This window comes from Macaca mulatta, chromosome 13, assembly GCF_049350105.2.
Source record: "Macaca mulatta isolate MMU2019108-1 chromosome 13, T2T-MMU8v2.0, whole genome shotgun sequence".
NCBI classification, from domain to species: domain Eukaryota; kingdom Metazoa; phylum Chordata; class Mammalia; order Primates; family Cercopithecidae; genus Macaca; species Macaca mulatta.
This window is the reverse complement of record NC_133418.1, coordinates 81,477,647-81,492,434: the sequence shown is the minus strand read 5'-3', so window position 1 is coordinate 81,492,434 and position 14,788 is coordinate 81,477,647. Positions and strand designations below refer to the sequence as shown.

The 14,788-nt window shown below is 40.8% G+C and overlaps 1 protein-coding gene across 23 annotated transcripts in view; it reads right to left on the bottom strand.

The window, feature by feature from the left end:
- THADA (THADA armadillo repeat containing) overlaps positions 1-14,788 on the bottom strand; it is a 356,821-nt gene that overhangs the window by 111,734 nt on the left and 230,299 nt on the right. The gene's annotated exons all lie outside the window — the stretch shown is intronic.

Sequence of the window (14,788 nt, the reverse complement as noted above, 5' to 3'; positions counted from 1 at the left end):
AGCCACCGCGCCCGGCCGGAAACCCAAGTTCTTAATCCATACCTGTGCTATGGGTTTCTCACACAATCCCCAAAACCGATGACTGTGGCCCCACAATCATCAGCGACAAGAGCTGATTAGTTACAAACCACCTACACATTGATTTCAGCAGAGAAATGCAAACATCTCTATGTTAGCTGTCTCACAGGAAAACAAAATGTGCCTTTTAAAGTCAAAGTCTTAAATTTAAAGAAAGATAAATTGTTTGAGAGTCTAAACTGGTTTACATGTCTGGGTTCATTAGAACAGTCTTGGCTAAAGAAGTAGGCCAAACTAATTCTTGCCTTAGCAAATACTGGGCAGTGATGTTTGTAACTATTAAGGTTGTTTTTTTTTTTTTAGCAGATCTTCCCTTCGATGTCAGGAGTGAATGCAGCAATGCAGACGTGCCCCAATTATACAAGGATACTCGTGTGTATGCACGTATGCATGTATGCATGTACTGGATTCAGCAATGACATCCGCAAGGCCTCTGTGAGGAGTCCAAATCTATAGCAGACAAAGAATAAGGACAAGGGCAAACATGAGATCTTTTGACCTTGGCTAGTGCCAAGGAGAAAAATGCATGTCAAGAGAAATCCTTCAGTCTCCAGCCTCCTTATCTAAATCAAGAGGAAGAGGTGGGTAAAGCAAAGTAAGCACAGATAAACACACTAAGAACTCTGAAAGTCTACTTTAATAACATCTGTTTTCTTTCCCTATTATATCCTTCTCTAGAGCTGTGAATGATTCTTTCTGTGTAACCAGATTCAATGTTTTCCTCTCGTTCTCTCCTATCAACAAGGGGCTAACAATAGTGAAACAACTGAGAGTTAGATATGGAAGGGGGTAATGAGAAACAGAAAAGGCCAGATAAAATCAATCCAGAGTCATCAGACCCTAAATGGGTAAGCTGGCAGGTTTTACTAGGTCAGACGTCTGCAATCACCAACAACAAATACATGCCAAGTACCTTCTGTTTAGAGAATCAAAATAAATTTCTTCTGAACAGAAGTAACTGTACAGGAGAGAGAACACAAGTCCCAATGTGGAGACTGAAAATGCTTTCTCTAATAATGGATCTGTTATTTCAGAAGCAACAGATCATATGTCGTGCCTTCACCACACCCCCGCAGGGACCCAAACCGCCCGTCGTGGAGTCTGGAGCAATGGGTCTGGCTGGAGCTTCTGTTCTTATGTGGTGACTGCCAGAGGGAAAAAATACCTCCCTCAGCCTGAATCCCCACTGTCCTGAAAGAGCTGGCAAAGTCACTGGGCTTTGCTTTACTTTTCTCTACAGCTGCACAAAACCAACCACCAGGGCTTTTCATGGTGTCACAGGATTGCAATTAATCAGCAGACACCAGCAAAATACATGACTTTGGAATTTACTTGTAAAGAAACCTGTGAGATTTTCAAATGCTTCTCATTTAGAAGCAATCACTTCAAAAATAACTCCTGGTGGATGTTTAAACTTAGTCCTGTATTTGCTCACCTTACTTGGCAAAAACAGTAACTGTTTTTGAAACGCTTGGTAGCTCTGGTTTATGAAAATCAGCCTACAATTCTGTCACATTGGATACAAACCAGACAATTGTGATCCTGGTTATTCACCAGGAATGGAGAGCAATCTATTTACACAGGACAAATGGAAAGACAGGTATGCTGAAAAGAACCGTGGTGGAAATAAGCATGTGGAAGGGCCAGGGTCAGAGCAGTCAAGGAAAAAATGGGGCAGGGAAGGAGACAGAGAAGAGAAGACAGGGGAAGGAGAAAGGAAAGAAAGTTTTATAAGCAAATGTATGAAACAGGTTAATGTTTTTGAGATATTTTTCTTTAAGAAAATTAATTTAAAAATTTGAATACACAACTACCCTCATAAGACAGTTAGTGTGTTGGGTTCAAGAAAAATGAGACCATCCTTTGGCATGAGGTCCAGGTACAAGGCCAGGCCCTCTGAAACTAGGATTTGATCAAGGTCAGACTCAGGAGCTCCAGGCAGCTCCCAAGACGGGCAGTTTGTCCATCAGCTCTTCAAGGATGGCAAGAGCAAGGCAACTCTTTCTTCCCCACTTTCCTAAAGTTCTGGAGGCTAAGAATTCTGAGGCTAAGAAAGTAGTCAGGCCCAGGCCTGTACTGAACCAAGCACAGAGAAACCAAAGCTACCAGATCCAAGGAGGATGATTAACTGAACACACATGAGAACTCAGAAGTTCAGTGTCATTTTAGGTGTCCCAAATTGGCAATTGAATCCAAACATTGTCAACAAGTATTTATTAAACAACTCTTATTACCAGACACTGTCCTAGGGGCTGCAGCAGAGACCTGATAGTTCCTTGCTTTCCTGTAGCTTACATTCTAGTCATGGAGACATGAAAAATCATTAGCTTTCCTGACTCTGCCTGGTCATGATTTACAACCTGCATGGCAGCATCGTCATCACTTTCCTTTTTATGCTTGACCTCCCCCTCCAATAAGTCTGGATGCACTGTAGGAATTCAATAAGCATTTGCCAAATAAAAACAATGTCGGTATTTGGTGCTTCTTCCTATATTCACTCCTTTAGGACACATTCCCTTGGGTCTGGTGAGCTATCGTAGGTGCCGACTTCTGTGTCTGGAGTGGAAGAGAGAGCTGAATCATGCTGTGCTCCTCATCCCAGTGGATGCCTCATCTGATAGTGGAGGCAAGAAGGCTAGATTAGCGCTAAGAATCTGGCCTCATAGAAAAGTCGAAGAGCACGGATTCTGGAGCCGAGCAGAGACAGGTGTAAACCAATTATCAGTTTTGGAGCTTTGGGCAACTTAACCTCTGTTCCTCCATAGTAAATGGCCTACAATAATATCTAACTTGTAGGACTGTAGAGAGATTTAGAAGAGAATATATACTACTAGGATGCACTAGGGATGTGATAACAACGTTGATTCTTTTCCGTGTTCTGTCTGCTCCCTCCCTTGCAGCCCCATTCCAAAAATAAACAGTCAGAGAAGACTTTGCAGAAAGAGTGATATGCATATGTGGCCTTGAAAACAGTCTTGCCAGAATCGAGGGAAGGGTATGCAAGCAGTGAAAACAATTAAAACACATTTTAAGGGTATTAAAATATTGGTAATGCCAACAAAAGAGTGAACCTTAAACTATGGACTTTAGTTAATAATAATGTGTAAATACTGCTTCATTAATTGTAACAAATGTACCACACAAATACAAGATATTCATAGTAGGAGAAAATTGGGGGAAGCAGGTAGGGAGGAGAAACCTTCTGTATTACCAGTTCAATTTTTCCGTAAATTTAATGGTTCTAAAAAATAGTCAATTAATTTTTTAAAATATTGGTACTATTCAGGGGAGAGCAAGTGGTCCTGTGTGAGCAGAGCACAGCCAGGGTGTGCACAGGGTGGTGGGAGACACAGCTGGAGACAGGAGTCGGGTCTGGTCAGAGAAAGCCCTTAAGGCAACATTAAGGAATGTGTACTTTATTCTGCGGATGGCAAAGATTTCTTCAAAGAATGCTCTTGGGTGATGAGATCTGTAATTTGGAGAGGAAAGCCAGGGGCAGTGTGGAGGTCACAGCAGAAGGCGTGGAATGCCCAAGACTACTGCAGTAGTCTAGACACGAGGAGGTGAGGGTTGAAACCAGCAGCTCAAAACCAATAGCCTGTGGGCCAAAAGTGGCTGCAGATGTTTTGTTTAGCCCACGCAGTACTTTTAAATCAACCCTTACGAATTGGGAGATTTCACATTAAAGTCATCCTGATTTCCATTTTGAAAAATCAGATCTGGCTATAGCGGCTCACTTTCCTGCAGGGCTAACAGTCACCTGGCTGGAGCTGAGCAGTAGGACCTGGCCTCGGAGACGAGACCTGCACTCTCTAGTCTACTACTGTCACCACTATTACTACTGCCTGCTACTCTAGTCACTAAGACGGAGGGTCAATGACATTTATCAAAGCTCTTAGGTTTTTTTTTGTTTTAAACTTTTGGAGAATCAAGAAAAAAATAAGATACTTACTGAACCCAAATCTCTATTAAAAGTTTGAAAAGAAAGAATGGGCAGAGAGCCCCTGTGTTTATACTCATCCCCCTCTGGTTCACTTACCCACCTGGCACAGGTAGGATTCTGATTTTATGACATCTCCACCCCACCCCAATCTAAACCACAGCAGCAATGGAAGGAGAGGAAAGGATACATTTGAGAGAGCTTCTGCGGGCTGCAGAGGCAGGGCTTGGCAACTGCTTTAGACATAGAGTTAAGCCGCAGGAAAGAGCCTCTTAACTTGGGCAGCTGGTGAACAAGGGGCATCTTTCAAGATGGAGATCATAAGAGAGTCTACAGCAGACTTGGGAATGAGGGAGCGGAATTAATGAGTTTGGTTGGGAATATCCGTGTGATGACTGCTTTAACTTAGGGTAATTTATCTCGCAAAAAAGAATTCTTCAGGGACAAAAGGGAGCTCTATTAATAATCACACTGGGAAGAACAGAGGACAGATGCTTACCCCCTAGCTGTAATAGGTCCCTTGGAGAAGGGTTAGAGGTGGACACAGAGGTCATCAGCAAAAGAAACAGGAGAAAGCTTTGTTGCCTTAAGATAGTTACGACCCAATCAGAAAAAGACTGAAAGCACATTATGAAACAAACAAGTAAAAGCCAACAGCATCACCCATGACTATCACAGGCATGGATTTGCCAAGAGATGGGACTGTCAGCCCTGCCCTGAGGAGGGGGTGGTCACAGAAGCAGCTGGGAGAAGCAGGGAACACATTGCAGGAGGGTGTCAGTGAGTAGGCTGATTTCTTGCCCCTGAGATGCAAGCCTTAATGAAAGTTTGAGGGGAACTGAGAAGTCTGGAGAACCTGGAAGCAGTTACCCTCTGTCCCCCACCCCTCCACTCTAAACACAGAGAGACTCAGGGGAACCCCAGGCATCTGTGCAAAGCATGGGGTCCATTTTGGCAGCTTTGAAATGCTCTTTGAATAAATGCCATGGGCCTAAAAAGAGTCATGAGGCAGTTTCCTGAAAAAACTTGCACTGCACCAGTAAAATATGTCTAGTTTATGCTGCTGGACTAAAATAGCAACTTGTGTTAGACAAGATCAAGATGATATATGGTTGTTTGGGAATGCAACGCTGAGATGGGTTTTCCTCTTCACCAAGCATGGCTTCCAGGCAATTTTCCCCCTTATAAAATCAACAGCAGCTGAGCTCCAGAAACCAGCAGAATCCAGCAATAACAGGACAAGGTTAGACAGGCTATAAAAAAAGACAACTCCAATAAGAAAAGAGATGCTCATTTCAAAGGTCAGATATAAATGGGGTAAACGTATCATAATCATTAAAAACCTCAAATTCTGAAGATCAAAAAACCTGTCTACTTTTGCAACTGTGGTTTCTTTTTTTTTTTTTTTTTTTTTTTTTTTTTTTTTGAGACGGAGTCTTGCTCTGTCGCCCAGGCTGGAGTGCAGTGGCCGGATCTCAGCTCACTGCAAGCTCCGCCTCCCGGGTTTACGCCATTCTCCTGCCTCAGCCTCCCGAGTAGCTGGGACTACAGGCGCCCGCCACCTCGCCCGGCTAGTTTTTTGTATTTTTTTAGTAGAGATGAGGTTTCACCGTGTTAACCAGGATGGTCTCGATCTTCTGACCTCGTGATCCGCCCGTCTCGGCCTCCCAAAGTGCTGGGATTACAGGCTTGAGCCACCGCGCCCGGCGCAACTGTGGTTTCTTTAAAGCAAATTGTTTTTCCCTCGCTGCATGCAGACTACAGGTGAATATTTTTGACCCTATCACCTTCAGCCAAGTATAAAATTTCTGTATCTGCCGTTTTGCCTAGTTTTCTCCCTGCATTGCTCCAGCCCCCAAAGCTAAGCCAGTGCCACATTTTTCCAAGCTTACTGTTTACCCAGGATTTTATTTCGACTGGTAAAACATCTGTATTTTTTCAGGGACTTAAATAAATGATCTATGCCGGGAATGTACAGTATAGGGTGATGTCAGGCCCCCTTTTTTTCTCGACTCACTGGGCAGAACAGGCAAACATTGTTTCAGCCTGTAGTTGGGAATGTGAATATTTATCCTGTCGACTTAATTCATACAAACAGAACTGCAGGCAGGCAGGCAGAAGTATTTTATGGCTGTAAGTCAGACTGAAAGGGGGGTAAAAGGGTAAAAGAGAGATGACTGAGGGAGGAATCGAAACTTTCTAATTCACAGAAACAAGCCCAATCGCATCATTGCTGGGAAACATATACAGCAAAAATTATTCAAAATGCAGATTGTGTTTGTATGTTAAGTGGAGGACAGGGTGGGAAGGCAAGAGAAAGATCTCTAACAATACAGTATGTCATTTGCAGTCATTCCAATGTGGCCTAGGATTTGTTTTCCATTTCAGGCATATTAACTGGAACCCCAACTAGGCCGTAGGCTTCTCAGGAGCACCCCTCTTGCCTCTGACTTCCACAATGCAGGGTGCCATGTTTATTGGGTATAAGTACCTAATCATCTGTACAGAGCTCAACATGTTTTTTATTCACAGCCCAACTGGGCTAGAGCCAGAACCTTGGGATACCTGAACTCCTCGACCTGGTCATTCCCCAGAAGAAAGGCTTGGTGGGCATGTGCTGTCCATATTAACCCATCAATCTGCTAGAGGGCCAGTCAGGAAGCATTTCATGTGGTTGCTCGCCTAAACTTCAACCTGTTTACTGGGTAAGAACACATCCTTAGGATGGTCTTGCTAAATTCCCAAAACATGACACCTTACTGTGTTGTATGTTGCTGCCAGGAAAAGGATGCTAATTACAAAGTGTAATTACTTCCTAGTTGATTCTGGTTTGGGAAGAGAATCATAGGAAACAGGCCGTGAACATCTTTAAGGACTACAATGTACAAAAACACAAAGCCTGTTGGGGACTGGAAATTCACTTTGGGCCTCAAATCCATCCCCTCCTTTCTATTAACACTCCCACTATTCTAGTTCAGGAGCAAGAAGATCCTGCACCTAGACGATAAAAACAACTTAACTGCCTAGTCTCTGCCTCCAGCACTTATTTTACACATGGCCAGCAAAGAAATATTCCTAAAGCCAAGCTCTGAGGACATCACTCTCAAGTTCAAAATCCGTCAATGACTTTCAGCTTCCTAAAGAAAGTGCTGGGCACTAAAGGCTCAATCTACCTTTCTAGATTTAATTCCTATTTCTTCCACTTTATGAACCTATTCTGTGGCCACAAAGAACAATTTCCCATTCCTAACAACTTACAAATGCTTTCCTGGCCAGGACGTTCCATCATTTGTCTCCCCACCTTCTCCAACTCCACCTACTGAAAATCCATAAAGTAATGCCCAGCTTAAACGTCACCTTCCCCATAAAACCCTTCACAGCTTTCCTCAACTACCCCCACTCCCACCCTAAGACTCACGTTTTTCTCTTCAGTGCCCCAACATCTCCTTTAATTTGATGATTTTAAAAAACGGTTTAATCCCGTCGTCATGGTTATCAATCTATACTACCCTTTTCTAGAGTATAGAGCTCTTTATCTGGCAGGCAGAGGGGCTCAAAACAGAGGATTCATTGATTCGGAATTCTACCATGGTCTTGCTAGGGGTGGCAGAACAGAAGCTGCATTTGCAGCAGCAGCTGGCGTGCTAAAAGCCACCTCTGTAAACTCTGGTCACACCAAGATGTTGGGGGAAATAGTACTGACAAGAGAGAAAGTATACATTTGTCTTGGATCATCTCTCACCTGTTGTTCTAAATTCTACAAAGTAACTACGAGCTCCTTCACAGGGGAGACTCGTCAAGGGTCCCCAACAAGGGCCCCCAAGCTGTTGGTTAAGGGCAAGGTTTGGACAGTGACATCAGATAGTCAACCTTAACCCAACATACAAATGAAGGCCTGCACATGAAGAATTTAAAATTAACTAAACACTAACATAGTATCTGCTCTAACTAAAAAGTTCCTAATTTTAGAACACAGATACATTTCTGAAAATCTAGCTATAAAATTATTTGTAAAATAAATCTGTTTAAATCCTTTTAGGAAGAGCTGTATTATATTTGATAATTTATCTTGCTTATATATTTGGATCTTCAACTACTGAGTTTTCTGAGAAAGTATCGAGATCAATAAGAAATTCTTAATGTTGTAAAACTTACTAATGAAAAATAATACATGGCACAGTGGCTCATGCCTGTAATCCCAGCACTTTGGGAGGCCGAGGCAGGCGGATCACCTGAGGTCAGGAGTTTGAGACCAGCCTGGCCAACATGGCGAAACCCCATCTCTACTAAAAATACAAAATTAGCCAGGCGTGGTGGCTTGTGCCTCTAATCCCAGCTACTTGGGAGACTGAGGCAGGAGAATCACTTGAATCTGGGAGGTGGAGGTTGTGGTGAGCAGTGATCGCGCCACTGCACTCCAACCTGGGCGACAGAGTAAGACTGTCTCAAAAAAAAAAAATAAAAAAATAATAATACAGATAATTTGTTCAGTCAAGACAAAGTTACTTTTTTAAAATAAATTTTATTGTGTATATTTAAGGTATAGAACATGTTATGAGAAGGGAGGGAGAGGGAGGGAGGGAGGGGGAGGGAGACAGAGCGGGGGGAGAGAGAGAGAGAGAGAGAGAGAGAGAGAGAGAGAGAGAGAGAGAGAGAGAAGGAGAGAGACACAGACTGACTATAATGAAACAAATTAGCATACTCATCATTTCACACAGTAACCAGCATCCCTACCACCACCTTCCAGGGCAAGAGTGTGTTATTAACTACAGTCCTAATACTGTAGTTAGATCTTTCAACTTGTTCATCCTACGTAATTGCTACTTTGTATCCTTTGACCTACATCTGACCTACTCCAACCCTGGTAACCACTAACCATTAGTTTATTCTCCAGTTCTATATATTTGACTTTTATTATTTTGTTAAAGATTCCACATATAATTAAGATCATGCAATACTTTTCTGTGTCTGGCTTCTCTCAGCAAAGTGTCTTCCTGGCCCATTCATGGTGTAGCAAATGGCAAGATCTCCTCCTTTTTAAAGGCTGAATAATATTCCACTGCACATAATCTATCTCTCTCAGTTTCCTTATTCATTCATCCATTTGTGGATACCCAGGTTATTTCACTTCCTCTGGATACATACCCAGAAGAAGGATTGCTGGGTCTTATGGTAGTTCTATTTGTAATTTCTTTAGGAATCTTCATACTGTTTTCCATTATGGAGGCATCAATCTGCATGCCCACCAACAGGGTACAACAGTTCCCTTTTCTGCACACCCTTACCAACACTTATCTCTTGCTTTTTGATAACAGCTATCCTAAGAGGAGTGAGGTGGCATCACATAACGGTTTTGATTTCACTTGAATGCAAATCAAATGATTAGTGATGTTGAGCACTATTTTATATACCTGTTGGCCATTTTCATGTCATCTTTTTTGAGATATAAAAGAGATGGGCATTCAAGTTCGTTGCCCGTTTTTAAATTGGGTTATATATTTTCTTGCAAATGAGTTTATGAATTACTCATAAATCTTAGATAATAACCCCTTATCTGATATATGGCTTGCAAATACTTTTCCCCAATCTGTAGGTTGCCTTTTTTCACATTTTATTTATTTATTTATTTACTGAGATGGAGTCTTGCTCTGTCGCCCATGCTGGAGTGTGGTGGCACAATCTTGGCTCACTGTAACCTCTGCCTCCCAGGTTCAAGCGATTCTCCTGCCTCAGCCTCCCAAGTAGCTGGGACTACAAGCATGGGCCACCAAGCCTGGCTAATTTTTTTTTTTGAGACAGAGTCTTGCTCTGTCGCCCAGGCTGGAGTGCAGTGGTGCATTCTCGGCTGACTGCAAGCTCCGCCTCCCGGGTTCACGCCATTCTGCCTCAGCCTCCTGTGTAGTTGGGACTACAGGCGCCTGCCACCATGCTCAGCTAATTTTTTGTATTTTTAGTAGAGATGGGGTTTCACCGTTATTAGCCAGGCTGGTCTCAATCTCCTGACCTCGTGATCTGCCCACCTCGGCCTCCCAAAGTGCTGAGATTACAGGCGTGAGGGAGCCACTGCGCCCGGCCAATTTTTACATTTTTAGTAGAGATAGGGTTTTGCCATGTTGACCAGGCTGGTCTTGAACTCCTGACCTCAAGTGATCCATCAGCCTCGGCCTCTTAAAGTGCTGGGATTACAGGCATGAGCCACCACGCCTGGCCACATTTTATTTTTTAATTTCTTATGGGTATATGGTAGGTGTATATATTTATAGGGTACATAAGATACTTTGATAGAGGCATATGATGTGTACTAACCATTTATCATTTCTTTGTGTTATGAACATTCCAATTATATTCTTTTATTTTTAAATGTACAATAAATTATTGTTGACTGTAGTTACCCTATTGTGTTATCAAATACTAGATATTATTCATTCTATCTAACTGTATTTTTGTACCCAGTAACTATCCCCCATTCCTTTCCTCCCCAGCCTCTGGTAAACATTTTACTCTCTCTCTCCAGGAGTTCAATTGTTTTAATTTTTGGCTCCTACAAATGAGTGAAAACGTGAAATTTGTCTTTCTGTGCCTGATTTATTTCACTTAGCATGGAACCTCCAGTTCTACCTATATTTTTGCAAATGACAGGCTCTCATTCTTTTTTATGGCTGAACAGTACTGCACTGTGTATACGGACTATGTTTTCTTTACCATTTGATATGGTTTGGTTGTGTCCCTACCCAAATCTCAACTTGTAGTTCCCATAAACCTATGTATTGAGGGAGGGACCCAGAAGGAGGTAATTGGATCATGGGGGTGGTTATCCTCATGCTGTTCTCATGATAGAGAATGAGTTCTCACGAGATCTGATGGCTTTACAAGGGTTTTCCCCCCCTTTGCTCGGCACTTCTCCTTGCTGCCACTGTGAGTAAAGAATGACGTGTTTGCTTCCTTTTCCGCCATGACTGTTAAGTTTCCTGAGGTCTCCTCAGCCATGCTGAACTGTGAGTCAATTAAACCTCTTTCCTTTAAAATTACCCAGTCATGGGTATGTCTTTATTAGCAGCGTGAGAACAAACTAATACACCATTCATCTGCTGATGGACACTTAGGCCTTGGGTTGATTCTAAATCTTGGCTATTATGAACAGTGCTGTAATAAACAAGAGAGTGCAGACATCTCTTTGATATATTGATTTCCTTTCTTTTGAGTATATACCTAATAGTGGGATTGCTGGATCATATGGTATTCTAGTTTTGCTTTTTCAGGAACCTCCAAACTGTTCTCCACAGTGATTGTACTAATTTACATTCCCACCAACAGTGTACAAAGGTTCCCCTTTCTCCATATCTTTGCCAGCATTCATTATTGCCTGTCTCTTGGTTAAAAATCATTTTAACTGAGGTAAGATAATTATAGGCTGCCTTTTCATCTTGTTTATTGTTTCCTTTGCTTGCAGAAGCTTTTTAATTTGATATCGTCCTTTTATCCATATTTGCTTTTGTAGCCCGACCTTCTGGTGTGACAGTCAAGAAATCATTGCCAAGGCCGATGTCAAGGTTTCCCCTGTGTTTTCTTCTTAGAGTTTTATGTCTTAGGTCTTACGTTTATATCTTTTATCTATTTTGAGTTGACTTTTGTGTACAGTATAAGGGTCCAATGTCATTCTTTTGCATGTGGAAATCCAGTTTTCCCAGCACCATTTACTGAAAAAACTATCCCTTCCCCATTGCAGACACAGTTAATTTTAAGGCAATACAGAAGAGGAACTGATAGTGGCATAAATGAAACAAAATTAGTCATTGATTGATAACTGTTTGAAGCTGAGTGATGGATACATGGGGATCCATTATATTATTTGTGTGTATCTAAAAATTTCTATAATATAAAAATGTGAAAAATATTTAGTGAGGGAGGGTAGAAGGGAAAGATAAAATAGCTTAGTGTATAGGACACAAAAATAACCAATATAGGAAGAGCTTATGATGTAGTGCAGAAAGTTAGATGTACATACTGAAATTTAAGGTAGAAAACAGTTAAGTGCTATAAGAGAAATACAGAACAGAAGGCCTAGAAACAAACTCATTAGAAATTCTGCACATGGAAAGTAAGTGGATTATAAAAGTACATTTAAGCAGTAGTGAAAAGATTAATTCATTCAATAAATAGTATTAAGACAATCAACCAGTCCTTTAGGAAATGATATAGTTGGATTCCTATCTAAAGCCTTAAACTAAGATAAATTCCAGATGTAGAAAATAATCAAATGTAAAAAAGAAACTATAAAAATGCTAGAAGGGAATGAAATATGTTCTGTATCATGTTTTATAATCATCAGGTAAAAATGTTTTTTAAAATAATAAAAAGCCATGAATAGGGGAAAATAAGATGTATAAATATGTCAACATAAAAACTGAAAACTTTCATATAGCAAAAACTAATATGAAGATTCAAAAGTAAAGGGAAACCAGGGGTAAAATATCTGCTAATTCCCCTAAGGAACAAAACTTGCAAATCAATAACAAAAATGAAAGTAACTGAATGAAATATGGCAGGGATTCTCAAACTTTCTCAATTCAAAGCACCTTTAGTACCTCACTAATTTTTTCAGGGTACCCTAAGGCCAAAAGAAATAGCTAAGAGTTCCATTTATTAAGTAGTTAGGTCCAAACAATCCAATAAGTATTTATGCCTTAATAACTTCGTGGCTGTGTGAAAAAATAAACAGAAGTTGAAAGAAAAAATATTTTCCTTTCATACTTAAAAAGCCACAATTACTCACTAATGGGATGCATGTGCCTATTGGATACTGTATGGCTTCCCCGACTTGGACTCCACCACTCATTCCTGTTCCACATAGATTTTCTCAGAGCACTTGCTTTTTTATCACAGCAACTACCAAATGCTCAACTTTGCAAAGATACAGCATCATCAAAAGGAATGTAGTATGAGCTAATGTTAAAAACTATAAATTACTTTGTGCTAGTAATTCCACATAATGTCTGACAGATGGCAAGTGTCACTGTGCTTCTCCCTAAAATTGAAGATATCCCATGCCTTGCCACATACTTTGGGAACTGCAAATATTTAGCAAAGAACATAAACAATTCACAGATGAAATACAAATAGCCAATAAATGTATCAGAAAATGTTTAATTTCATTAGTGTTTAAAGAAGTGTAATAAAACAATGAGGGTTTTTTTTTAACCTATGTATTTGGCACACAATTTTTTTTTTTTTTTAAAGTAAGACGCAATTGATAGATGGACAAGAAAATAAGACACTCTCAGTCATCACTGGTGGAAGTATAAATTGTCACAACCTTTTTGGAGGGTAACCAGCAGAGTCATGTTGTATACATAACATATTCTATGCAAATGGTACCCAATGGAGTTGGGCAAAGCCACAACTTGAAAGTCCAGCATTTGCTATCAAAATGGAAGACATGTGCTTTCTTTAATTTTGCAATGCCCACTTCTAGGAGTTTATTTTACAGACAAACAGATATGGTCAAAGGTATAGATGTTCAAGGATCATCTTCAGCAGCACTGGTTGTATGGAATAGGAAAATTTAGAAACAACCATTACAGGACCAGTTGAAAAGAGTAAGGGATAGTCCTACATATATCCTGTCATGTACAGCCAAACTGTACAGCCATTATAAAGAAGTTGTAGGTTTATATAGACGCAACTGGAAATTTCTCCAAGTCATACTGTAAAGTGAAAAAGGAAGCTACAAAAATACTATGATCCCATTTTTATTAATGCCAGGTTGTTAACAATGGGGGAATGAGGTTTTTACATTCAATGTTGTATACTTCTGTAATTTAGAAAGCTTTACAGTAGAAATGCATTACTTTTCAATTTTTTTCAAGTTTTGAAATTGTAGACTCATAGCAAATTGCAAAGCCAGCAGAGTCAGTGTACCTTTCACTCAGCTTCCCCTAATGGTGATACCTTATATAACTATAGTTCTAGATCAGAATCAGAAAACAGACATAGGTACATTATTATTAACCAGACTGCATACCTGATTCAGCTGTCACCATTTTCTACATGCATCCATTTGGTGGGGGAGGAGGGTGCCATTTTATCCCATATATGAATTTGTACAACCACTACCAAAATCAAGATACATGACTGTCCTATCACCACAAAGCATATTACTTTTAGAGTCAGAAACAATAAAAGCTAAAATATATTCTTTTTTTGGTCATATATTCTCTAACTCCCTACTCAATATGAAAATTCACATACTAATTATTGGGACAGGTGGCTGTGTGGTATTTTCACTGAGAGAGAAATCAAAGAAAAGAAACTTTGGCATTCCCAAGGCTCCTCCTCTCTGGTCTCTTCCTTTGACTTTTCAGTTCTGTGCCCAGTGTGGCTGGAAAAGCAGGTCACAGGAGAAACTCACTGAGGGCAGAGAAGGCTGTTCATGGGGGAGATAGTTGGCAGCCTTCTTAAGAGCCCCAATTGTATCTCCAATGTTGCCTCTTCAGCAAACGAGGCCAAAGGAAATGTAAAGTTATATTAATTTGCATTTTCCAGATTTTAGAGTGGCTATAAAATTTGCCTTGTAAAAAGAGATTGGCTTACAAAAACTGCTTGGCATCCAGCATCTGGTAATGCACGTTACTCTGAGCTGCCCAGTGAAGGGGCTTGAGGCAACTGGACTTAACTGTACCTAAAGGCCCCACAAACCTGAGCCTGGGCTGGAGCCAGCCTCAGGAGTTTGCTGGCTTCCAATGCACTGTGGGAACAGACAGACTCCTCTTT